We start from the raw sequence: 12,466 nt of genomic DNA, 5'->3' as shown, positions 1-12,466 counted from the left end.
CCAGGCATCCCTCATCTTTTAATTTCTTATGCTCCAACTACTTACACAGCTTACATCCAATCACTGACTATATTATCAATCTTAACCCACCCACACTCAGTAAGCACCCAATTCTTACCCCACCCACTCACTGAGCAAAGCCTGGCAGTGAAGAGGGAGATGTGCAGATCCCCATGATAGGCAATGTCAGTCCTTTAATGGGAGTGCTGAGCCCAAGAGGAGTGTCTGTCTGGGAGGCTAAGAAAAGCTTCAGGGTAGAGGGGCTCCATGAATGGGGCCTTAGAGGATGCTTAAGAGGTTGCCAGGCTGGAGATGAAGCAGAGGCAAGGGCATGGAAAAAAGCTCAGAAAAATGAAATAGCACAAACATCTCCCAAGATTTCTTTTGCAGCTCCAGTTCCAGAACTTACATTGAGACCCTCATTCCTGCACTTCTGCAAAGACTACCTAAATAGATTTTCTGTTGGAATCTATCTTAACATCTGTTGTCATTCTGCTCCACCTTTGCTCAAGAGCCTGCTGTAGATCCCTTACTACCTTCCACTTAAATCTAATGTACCCGCCATTGGCTGTCTGCCTCAGCTTCTCCCCATCTCTCACACTACTCTCCAACCTAATCATCTTTGCTTCTACTAAACTCAACACCCACACCTTTCACACCCAACTTGCTTACCTATTCCTTTTCTCCACCATTGATTTGGTAAAGCAGTTTCACCTTTGAATTGATGCCTAGAAAATTTTTTTAAAAAATTTTGAATTTTAATGTCCAGAAGCCCATTTAAATGATTTGATTGTTCATAGCTAACTTGCTGGTTCTCACTGCAGTAGATGTACTTGAGAATTTCTTATCCTTTTGTATGCTTAACTCCTTTCTTTTGTCTTGACCTTGAGCAGCCAATCTGTGGTGGCTGGGCGTACCAGGAACGGCCATACTTTTGCTGCTGGGTCTTGCTTGAGAGGTGAGGTGTTACTCAGGGGCACTGTGTGCATTCAGTGTCTGCATCACACCTTCCTGGGGGCCTCTTAAAGGCAGGGACAATGTCTTCTTCATCAATATCCCTGCTCCCACTCCAGCTTCAAGTGCACTACTCTGCAAAGTAGTGGCCACAGTCATGGGGAAGAGGCTGTCCCTATTATAGGCTAAAGTGTGACCCCCCCCCATATTCATGGTCCTAACACCCAGGACCTCAGAACATGGCTGTGTTTGGAGATATTGTCTCTGAAGAGGTAATTATGGTAAAATGAGGTCATTAGGGTGAATCCTAATCCAATAGACTGGTGTCCTTTTAAGAAGGGGAAGATTAGGACACAGACAAACAGATAGGGGTACAGCAGACCCTGTGAGGACACAGGGAGAAGGCAGCCATCTGGCCAAGGAGAGAGATGTCAGAAGAAACCAAACCTGCCGACACCTGGACCTCAGACTTCTGGCCTCCACAACTAGGAGAAAATTAATTTCCAGTGTCTAAGCCACCCTCTCTGTGGTATTTTTTTATGCCTGTCTTAATAAACTAATACAGCCCCTCAAACCAGTGCTCTCAGAACCATCGCTCAAGGGATAGAAGAATACCAAGTGGCATTGCCATTGCTTTTTAAAAATGTGGGTTTTTTTGTTTTTAAGATTTTATTTATTTATTCATGAGAGACACATAGGGAGAGAGGCAGAGACATAGGCAGAGGGAGAAGCAGGCTCCCTGCAGGGATCCCGATGCAGGACTTGATCCTGGGACCCCAGGATCATGACCTGAGCCAAAGGCAGATGCTCAACTGCTAAGCCCAAGTTTTAAAGAATATTTTAAGGAAAAGAAAGCTTTAGAATGAAAAGTAACAATATAACCATTTTTCCTATACAACAGATTAGCAAAATGTACACACACACACACACACACACACGTGTGCACGCGTGCGTGTCATGGGGAGTGGGCTGGGATGGAGAATTTTTTCTTAATTGTAACTACTATTCATGAGAAACAGTTAACATTCCACTGTGGGCGGTCAGAAATGCAGAAAACACAAAGGAGAAAATAAGTCACCTGTTACTCCCCACACTTTAGTATCTGTTTCTTCAATCTTCTTTCTCTGCGCCCTACCTTGCTTACTTGTTTTTTTCTACCCATTTAAAAAAAATGTAGTCAGGATTAATTTTGGGAAGCTGCCTTTTCACTTAATACTAAAATATGACCATTTTCCCCAACATTATTAAAAATTCATTTCAAACCATATTCAGTGGCTGCCCAGAATCGTCCATGTGCCAAAATGGGCTCCCCCAATCTCCTGCTGCTAGACACACACATTGTTTTCTATTTTTTAACAGATATAAATAATGCTATGATAAACATCCTTGTAGATAAATCTTTGTACACATCCTAGTCTATTTCCTCAGGGCAAATTTCCCAGAAGTGGAATTACTGGTTACTTACATTCTGAAAGAGGAAATTTTTAAAGATTCTTAAAGGTCTCTAGCAGGTTATGCCTCTGTAGGGAATTTATCAATTTCTGACCACACATATTAAAAGCTCCCTAGAGTCTGTATTGTAATTTTAGACATTTTTTTTTTTTAAAGCAAGAATAAAGAAGACCTAGATTACCTGGCCATAGCCAATGCAAGAGAGTGAGGTCCATATCTGGCTACAATGAAGTCGCCCTTCAAGTGAGAGCCTGCTTACTTAGCAAGGAAAGGGAGCAAGGTGGGACTTTAATGGAGGGAACAAACCAACTCCACCTTATTTTCGAAAAAAAAAGATAATGATTTGGCTCTCTAGCTCACCACTGCAGCAGAATCAGAAGGAGGCCATGCTCACTTCTGATAGCTCCTTAATCCTTCCCAGCATCACCTTTTGCTTTTCCATCAAAACTTACCCATCCAATGTCCCAGTTCCCTGAGGCTCAGGTACCTTCTGGAGCTAACCTGGTCAGATTATTTCTACCATGAATGCAAGTAACCATGCAAGTGACACTAGACCGCCCCAGATAGCATTTGGGGGTGGTGGGGGTGGGGAATATCAAAGTGCCATGTGCTTGGTACATAAAACAGAAAACAGAGAAAACTCAAATTGCATATAATCTCGCAATTTGGAAATAATCACTACTAACCTTCAGTTGACATTTTAATGGAAGCTTTCAAAGCTTCGTTCTTATCCTCCCCCAAAGAGTGACACAGATGGCGATTTGGGTAGTGTGACGGGTGGGCAGGAGGGGGTGTCGGGTGGAGAGGTCTCTATCCAATCACACACCTGGGGGCAACTGCTGATTCCACCTAGGAGTGAAGCCAGCTCCACACACAGCCACCCAGAGGAAGGATGATTTATCCCAGGTTGTTGCCCCAGGCCATCGGCAATGAATCAAGTTGGCTTGTCCCAGAGAACTCCAGACCATCCCTCAAGCAAGCGGCTATGTCTCCAAATGTTTGTTTGTAAACAGATGGTTTGGAGTAAAGGGCATGCTTTCCCAGGAATATCATGGTGGTAAAGGTCATAGCCCCCAGAGGCCTCACCCGCCCAGGACAGAAGCCAAAGACAGCACTGCCAGAGCCAGCTCCACAAACACAATCACTAAGCTACCAGAAATGTCCTCAGCAGGCCCCCAAACCCTTGTTGCCCCAAGCCCTACCCAGGCTGGGCCAAGGACCCTCTGTGTAGGGCTCCTTCTTCTCAATTCCAAAATCAGAAAACCCCTCACTGTGGCTGACCCCAGCAAGAGAGTAAGCAAAAAGTAATTGGATGGCATTAATAGATATTAAAGTATGAATGACTGATATGATAGGCCTGTAACTCACACATGAATATTGCTTTTTATTGCAAAAGAACATTTACTCATCCAAGCGCACCTGTATTTTGGTAGACTATCACACCCAGGTAAAGTGGTCACACACAGGCCCTGAGGGGAAGCAGGAAGTCACATTTAGAATATGCCCAAACTGTAGCTTCAGCTCTGCTTCTGGCTTCCCTCCTCCTCCACTGCCACCCACAGGTTTTTGGGAGTGGTTGTGAGAGCTTCGGTGCAGGGAAGAAGGTTAGGAAGGCTGGGGCAGACAGGGCAGTGGCAGTGAGGAGAGTGGAGGTGGGTCTGCAAACAAGGCGTTCCTAAAATGGGTCCATTAATGATGCTAAGGATGTGCCCAGGTGTGAGAGGGGATTCTAAGTCCCTTCAGGTGAACCAGGGGTTTTGGCTCTCATACTCACCTATCTCCTGGGCTCCTCTCAGTCTGTATTCCGGGTGTGGGAAACCTACAAGCAAATGAGATGGAGATCAGAAAGGTCTGTCAGAAGCACTTGTATTTTCCAGGTCACAAACTGGTGGCCAGATTCAGATCTGGTTGTTTAAAATTCAATATTTGAACTGATCCCAGTATTTAGAAACTGGGGGGATTTCATGCAAAAGTCTGGCTTTCTGGCTTCTCCAGGGACAGCTGCACCTCTGGGCCAGGTGCCAGCAGACCAGTAATGGGCTGGAGCCATGTGGGCTATCTCCTCGAGCCCACAAATGCTCCCCAATCCCAACCTAACTGGCCACTGTGGGTGCTTGACTATGCCATCCCTGCTGTGGGGTCTGCTGCCAGGACCTGCACAGCCAGGTGTGTTCCCCTTTCAGACCTGCCTGGGCTACTTCCCCTCTCTTCCCTTTTCCCGCTCCAGACGCATACACTAGAAGTCTGGAGGGAGAATGCCAGGTTGCTCCCTTGGAGTAATCAAGGGTAAGAAGATGGAGTCAGATTCTAGATATGGTTTTGATTTGAGGCCCTGCTGCCCCCTGCCCCCGCTCATCCCTTTCCAGTACCCTTGCTCTGCAGCTCTGGGGGGCTGAATCAGGCAGGGTCCTCAGGGCTTAATAAAGGACCTCTTCATAAAAATGTGGGCAGGAGCGGTGCAGTTTCCCTAGGGAAAGTAGAGTGGAGATTGTGCTACTAACACCCCTAGGGTGTGGGAAGGGGTAATGGTTTCCAGACCCAGGCATAGGGAAGACGCCTGACAGGAGCTGTCATCTGGGATCAAGGCACACAGCCATCCCAAGGTGATCCTGAGGGAGACAGCTGGAGACTAAATAACATATCTCCCTGCCCCCCTCACTGTATATCCTGCTAGAGCTCCCTATTGGCCCAAGCCAACAGGAAGCCAGAGAGGGGAGGAAGTGCACTGATGAGTGCAGGTCATCTCCTAGGGCACAGGGCAGTGGGGAGAGGGTACAGAGTGGTCTCAAGGGGCAAATAGCAGATGTCCAGTACAGTGGCCCTGCCTTTCTGTACGCTATTCATCCTTCAGGCCCGAAGCCAAAGCTAACCAGGTCGTACCAAGTGTCAGGAGCTCAACGACACCCTCACAGCTATTAGTTGGCATCTCTGTTCTGCTCACCTGGACTGAGCCCTGCTCCACACCCCCCCCCCCCCCCCCCCCGCCCAGTACCCGGAACCTGGCCCACACTCTGAGGTCCTCTTGCCACCTCTGTCTGTTCTCCTCCACTGGACGCCCTTCAAACTCCTCTCACTGTGGAGCCAGCCTGTCCCCTTCCTGGAAAGACAGCCAGCCCAGAGTTCACAGAGATCCAGGAGCAGAACTGCAGGGAACCCACAGGCAGGAGGCTGACATGGAACAGTCATGGAGACAAAGTGGTCACCTGAGAACTCCCCTCCCCAAAACTGTTCTGGGAAAAACTCGAGCCTGGCAAGAGGCAGCCATGTGCAGATTTCATGGAACCCAGCTCCAGAAATGACCCAGGAGATCACCTGCTCCGGCACTTGCTTTGTACAGATGGAGAAACGGAGGCCAAGAGATGGGTGGGGTTGCACAGGCCCCACAGCCAGAGAGTGGCAGAGCCAGTGTTTTGTTCATCTACCAGGGTATCCCTGCCCCTTAGCCCGGAATACCGGAGAGCTTGGCCAGGCCAAGGAGACTGATATTAGGCTGGCATTGCTCAACAGCAATTTTACAACATTGAGGGATCCTCAGTTCATTTACTCCTCACCCCAACTGTTGGAGGCAGGTACTGTTAGAATTTACATGTTACATATGAGGACGCTGATTCCCAGAGAAATTACCTAATAGGCCTTAAACCAGCATAGGAGGTGAGTTCTGGAACAGAGGCAACAATACTGACAACAATTATAGTAAATAGCAAGAGACTAGGATGCTTTCTCTAGGTCGGCCCTGTGCTGAGGTCTTCACACACATCATCTCATTAAGGGTTTGTTTTTGCCGTGTTTTTGTAACTGAAGAGTTTCTTAACTTTTTCCACTTGGCTAAAACATGAAAGATGTATCATATCTATATTGCCAGCTTTGTTGAGATATAATTGACATAGAACATTATGTAAGCTACTACATATTGACTTGATATGCTTATAAGTTGCAGAACGATTGCCATCATGGGGTTTAGTAACAGATATATCTGTATATCCTATCCTATAATTACCATTTTTTTTTTTGTAGTGAGAACATTTAGGATGTACTCTTAGCAACTTTCGAGTTTTGATTGAATAAGACTAGCCCTGTGGCTATTCAGATGCCTCCTGACCATTTTGTTACACATACTAATGTTTCTGACCGTCTGTTGGCCTCTCCCCAGTGCCTTCAGGTCACAGGAGGTGGAAAGCTCAGAACTGGCCACCTGTTACACCCAGTACCCTTCTGGCGATGTTCAGGGGGCTTCCTCAGGCTCCACTGGACCCACCTGCTTCTCACCCAAAGCCCTGAACTCATGCACATGGTAGCAAGGTCTGGAGCTGTAGGCAGCCAGTTGTGCCTCATCAGTGGTGCCCCCATCTTCTCCAACAGAGACTGTTGAGATGAAAGATTGATGAGCAATCTGTCCTTGCTGGTGAATTTTTAATTATGGAAGGAAGAAGACCGACCCCAGCCCCTGGCCCAAACCAGAACTGCAGGGAGAATGATTCTTCAATGTCAACACTGTTAAAATTTCATCCACATTGACAACAGCTATGAACTCTGGGTCCAAGTTTTTTCTGTCTATAAATAAAAGTGAATGGCTGAGATGGAAAGCGATTGGTGGGGAAATCAGCAGCCCCCTCGCATGGAAAGTTCTAGTGTGACATGATGGGGAGTGGGACAAAGACTCTAGAGGTCCTGGGGTGAGTCTGGGCACCGGGGCAATGGGTTTGGGAAGACCATGCCAGCTGTCAGTCTAAGACTCCTGCCTTTCTACATTGCAGGTGACCCCACTTCACACCCTGGATCATCTTACGGTCAAAAAGCTGAGACAGGGCTGAGCTTGGAGCATGGTTGCTGTGTGGGGGCCCCAGGACTATCCTTGCAGAGATAGACCAGACCAGGCTTCGGGTCACTGCCCCATGACTGCAGCATGCCTCTGGGATTGTCTATGACTTACTCAGCCCAGTTTCACAAGCAGCCAGGAAGGGGAAACAAAGGCCCACATTCAAGTCTCTGCTCCATCATCTACTTGCCCGTTTTCTTGAGCAAGTCACTTCAACCTCAGTTTTCTCTTCTATAAAATGGGGATAGAAACAAGCTACTGTGAGGGAGAGGCAGTGGTGAAGATAAAATGGAGAGGTTGTGGGGAAAACAACGAGCATTGTGTCCAGTACACAGTGAGTTTCTGAAACATGCTAACCATAACAAAGAAGAAAAAAACCACCAGCTCTGTTCTTAAACTGCTTATAAACTAGTGAGAATCTCACACTGACTAAAAACAAAACTTGCCAGAAAGAATGGAGTAGGGTAAAATGGTTCTACAAAATATGTGGAGAATTTTGGGGGAGGGGTCATTTTGACTCAGGGGTAGTAAGGCTTCTCTTGGAATATATATATACCTCCAAGTGTTCCATCCTTTGTGAATTCAGGGACTAATCTCTTGTGGGAAGCCTTGCCCAGCCTGATATTCTCTCTATGCAAATTGGGCATCAATTAGGGTGTATCTGGTTCTCAGTATTAGAATTGCTTAGTCTATAAAGTCACAAGTCATTGGCTCCCAGGGTCCCTGGACTTTTCAACTCATGTCTTGCCTCCTCCAATAGTCTTCTCAGAATTGCTTCAGTGCACATGGATCCTACTCTTTCATGTACCACTAGCACCCAAAGCCCAAACTACATGCCCTAAACAGCCTGCTTACAGGGAAGCCCTGGGTTCTAGTCCCAGCTCAGCTCTCTGCTCCCTGTGAGACATTGGCCAAATGCCAGCTACTCGCTGGGCTTCAGTTTCCTTATCAGTGAGGAAGGCGGTTGGAGTCCCCTAGAGTAAGCTCTGGCGGAGCGCTCGCCAGTCTTTTGAGAGGCTCCCTAAAACAGGGCACCATGTTTCATTCTGTAGCCTTCACCTTCCTTGTAGATTTCACAAAGCAGCAACACATCAAAGCTCTAAGTCCTGCAACCTACAAATCAGTTTAGTTTTGCTTAACCTAGAATTTCCCAAACTAACTTTATTTGAACCTTGTTTTGAGCAACATCTATTAACATCTCACAAAACCAGGATTCCCCAGCACCCACTTGAGGAACGCTGGCCCAAAAGATCTCTCAGGAATACCTTCACGTTCTGCCATTCGGCGACTCAGTAAGAATCTGGAGTGTGGAATTTCACTGGGTAACTTTTCCAAAATGTCTCTTTTTCATTTCTGGCCAAGACGTAAGGGCACCCTTCTCTAACTCCCATGACAGGCACTGTGTCTAGATCTCTTACATTGTATTGATGGATGTGCCACAGGTTTTTGAGTGAGGGATCAGACCACCGGTATATTTCAGAGCTTGATAAACTCAGTGCCGGAAGCACATAGTGTACACCCGAGAATACAGGGGTAAGGATTAAAATATTTAACAAGTGGTATGGCCTTGGCAGTTAGCAAGAGGGACACCAGCTATAAACAATCTATGGGGCTCTCCTGACTATGCTTACCAGTCCAATACCAGCCCTGGTAGAAAGAAAGAATGAATGAGTTGCAAGACCTGCATAAGAGACTATAACTATTAACTAGAGAGAAAAGGCACTTTCTAAGGCAAAGCCCAGTGCTGTGTTTTCCCCCTTCTGGGCAACTCTGGCAAGGCCTTTCAAGATTTGGGGGTAGGGGCAGAGTGGTACAAAGATGATCCCTCACCTCCATGGCCTCAGGCTGGAGCCAAGGCCAGATGAGAAAGTGGGCTTTTCTATGTCCCTCAACAGAGCTGGCAGCAGCTTTAAGATTTCAAATATCCTTCTGAAATCTGAATCTAAAATGGAACATTTTTTTAAGTAAATAATACCCTTGATGTCAGTATTGCTGGAGGAGGCTCAGCAGCATCTAGAAACTCAGAGGTGAGGACATGCAGGGAGCCATCAGAGCACAATACAACCCAAACCTGGGTCTTCTGGTTTCATCCACCAGGCCTCCTGCCTTCAAAGGGTGTGAAGACTTAGCTGGACCCTTTAGGCCTTGGCATAACTGAGAGACACTATTTTCTGATCATACCTGTTAATGCCACAGAAAAATTCAAAAAGGTTACAGGCTGGGGACTCTGCACTGTCATGGGTTTTGGGGATCCTAGGTCAAGGGTAAGGGGTGCTGGAGATATGGTGGAGGAGTCTGGTGGCTGAAGGTAAGATTAGAATGGGTCAGGGCCCTCTCTGAGTGACAGGAAGCACCTGATGCCTGCCAAGCTCTGGGATGGGACAGCTTCAGATTTCCATATTGGTTTCCCTCTTCGTCAGGATTTGAAGCAGATACCACCTGGTTTGAGTTACAGAATCCGGCTCATGGCTTTCTGACCCTTAGCTTCTGGGAGGCTTGTGGGGGAGGTGTGAGTCCTTAGGAGAAGCCGGGCCCAGGGCACATCAGGAGGGCTCAGAAGAGAGTGGCCAAGCCAGGACTGGCCTGATGCTTCCAAAACAGAGTTTTCTGCTTTGGGGCATGAGTGCCCCCCACCCCCACTGCCATCCCATGATATTGAAGCACATTGCAAGGAAGCTTCTCCCCAAGGAGTGGCTACTCTAAGGGGAGAGTCTCTATTGAGTCCTAGCTTATCTTTAAGACCTCTCCAGAGCTTGCTAAGTTCTCTAGCAACCAAGGAGAACTGTCCTCCATCGCTGAAAAGTAATGTCTATGTAGAATTTATCGACATTAACAGTTTGCCTTCCTTTTTCAAGTATTTTCACGGTTACTTTCTATTTATGACAGCTGTTACCATTTTTTTCCATTTATGGTAGCAATAAGGCTTCATTCTAAAATGTATTTTGGTTAAAAAAATAGTTCATTTGAATAAAAACATTAAGTACTTTTCAGTACAGGTGATCACATCTACAGGTGTGGAGAGAGGTATATGAATGACCGAGTCTGGGAAACATTCATCTAGTCCAACCTGCCCACATCACAGATGGGTACACTGAGTCTAGATGGGAGGGGCTTACTCAAGGACACACAGTCCATTAACTGCAAGAGCTGGGATGATGCACTCAGGGTCAGGATCTCCAGACTCTTTCTGCTTGGTCATCTCTTCTTTGTAAAGCCAATCTGTGAACACCTCCCTTAGTGTGGTCTTCACAGTGTAGGAAAAATGTGGCCTATTCTGCAGAGACCATAACTGAGACTTCTTTTTATTCCATGGACCCAGTCATGGAATTGATGTTCAATGGGGATCTGGTAAAAGGGATGGGTCAGTGGGTGGGTGTGTTGGTGGGTGAATGGGTGAGGGAAAAGACAGATAAGTAGATATATGGAAATAAAGATGGAAAGAGAAGGGGATGGGATGGATGGATGGATGGATGGATGGATGGAGAGTCACATAAGTGGACAGATGGAAATATGGATGGAGAGACAAGGGGATAGGTGGATAGATGAAGATATGAATGAATAAATTGTTTGGCCAAGGACTTAGGGTATCCCTCCTCTGTTCAACTCATCCATTCATTCTGTTAGAGACCTAGCAAAAATTTCTCTAAGACAAAAGAATTAACGGTGACATTTCAGATACCATGATAGACTGGTAGAGAAGGAACCCTTTCCTGGCTTTTCCTGACCTCAAGGTAAAGATGAACAACAATGACCAGGGAGGCCAGAGCCTCACTTCTCATTTTGCTTTTGAAACTCACACTTTGATCTTGGATGAATTCCCTCCCTATCCTGGGCCTATGTTTCTCCATGTGTAAAATAAAGAGGGTGAATCCAATGAGTCACACTATCTCAGCATCCTGTGTGCCCCCTGGGGCCTAGCGGAGGCCAAAGCATCCCCAACCATCTCCAATGCTGCCAGCAGGAACTGAATCCATCAGTTGGACTTGGTTTCCTTAAGAGGTGAGCACCTTTCTGCAGAGTGACGTGCTAAAAGCAGTCAGGCAATCAAGTAGCCCCCAGGAATGGAATCTACAATGCCTTTGAAACCAGTGTATTCCATCTTGCTTTGCTTTTGAAACCATGTATTTAAAGGAGAAAACATCAGAAAGGCTGGTGACATGAGGTCAAGTCCTTAGTCTCCTAAATGATGGATCCCTTCACATATACAACTGTCATGTGCAGGAATGGATACCCTAGAAATGAGAAGACAAGGGAAGGGCTGGAGGGAGAGCTCAGACCACAGATCAGCCAGGCTAGGGTGCAAATCCTGCCCTTGACCCTTCTTAGCTATGCAATTTTGAGCTACTTCCCCCATCTCTCTGAGCCTTATCATCATCTTCTTCCAATATGGGGACATATTAGCTAGCTATTTCCTTTGTTGGATGGTTGTGAAAATTAAAGGTCATCTATGTACACGGTTGGGCTCCACAGATTTAGCTAATAGTCCTTCCAACCTGTGAACTATAAGGAGATCCTAGATCTTGTCCAGTAGGATTTGTCCCCTGGGAATGGACATGGGAACAAACATGGGAATGGATGTTTGTTCATTTACTAAGGTAACTAAGCATCTACAATGTGCTAGGCCCTCTCCTCTGCTCTGAGGACTCAGTGGTGAGCTAAGGCAGCCCAGTGTCTGATCTTGTGTAGTTTAAAGTCTGGGAGAGGAGGTGGGGGGATGATCATTTACCAACTGGTCATTCAAATCAATGTGAAACATCACTAGGATATGTTCTGTGAAGGGGAAAGTGTGGTGGAGGAGGGGCTACATCGTGGAGACCAATTTGTTCTGGGGCAAAGTTGTCAGGGAAGTGACTTGAGCTGAGACCTGGAGGACACACAGGCAGTGGGCAGGTATAGGTGTTGGAGGTGGGAGAGTAATGGGGACAGGTAGAGAGATTTAGCAAGTACAAAGGCCCTGTAGCAGAAGGAGCTCTGTGTGTTCAAGGATCAGAAAGGAAGCCAGTGTGGCTGGAGCACAGAGCATGGAAAGCTGAAGATGTGGACAGGGGCCTGACCACGCAGAGACTCATAGGTCACATCAGGGTTTTCAGTTTTTTCCTGGGGAAATGGGAAGCCATAAAAGGGCACAAAGTCAAAGAGTAAGGTGCCTGGTTACTGCAATGTAGAGAATGGATATAGGGAACCCAGAGGGGAAGCTGACAGGAGTAAGGCAGTCATGCACTGTCCAGGCAAGGAACAACAGTG

The 12,466-nt window shown here is 46.8% G+C and overlaps 1 protein-coding gene across 24 annotated transcripts in view; it reads right to left on the bottom strand.

The window, feature by feature from the left end:
• ATP2B2 (ATPase plasma membrane Ca2+ transporting 2) overlaps nucleotides 1–12,466 on the bottom strand; it is a 458,951-nt gene that overhangs the window by 286,737 nt on the left and 159,748 nt on the right. For all 24 annotated transcript variants that reach the window (XM_072720298.1, XM_072720317.1, XM_072720309.1 and 21 more), the window contains exon 2: nucleotides 4,181–4,225. The gene's annotated coding sequence lies outside the window, so the exon portion shown is untranslated. The remainder of the gene's footprint in view (nucleotides 1–4,180; nucleotides 4,226–12,466) is intronic.

Source organism: Vulpes vulpes, chromosome 9 (genome assembly GCF_048418805.1).
Source record: "Vulpes vulpes isolate BD-2025 chromosome 9, VulVul3, whole genome shotgun sequence".
Classification (NCBI taxonomy): Eukaryota; Metazoa; Chordata; class Mammalia; order Carnivora; family Canidae; genus Vulpes; species Vulpes vulpes.
The sequence above is the reverse complement of the archived record's forward strand: the minus strand, read 5'-3'. Positions and strand labels throughout refer to the sequence as shown.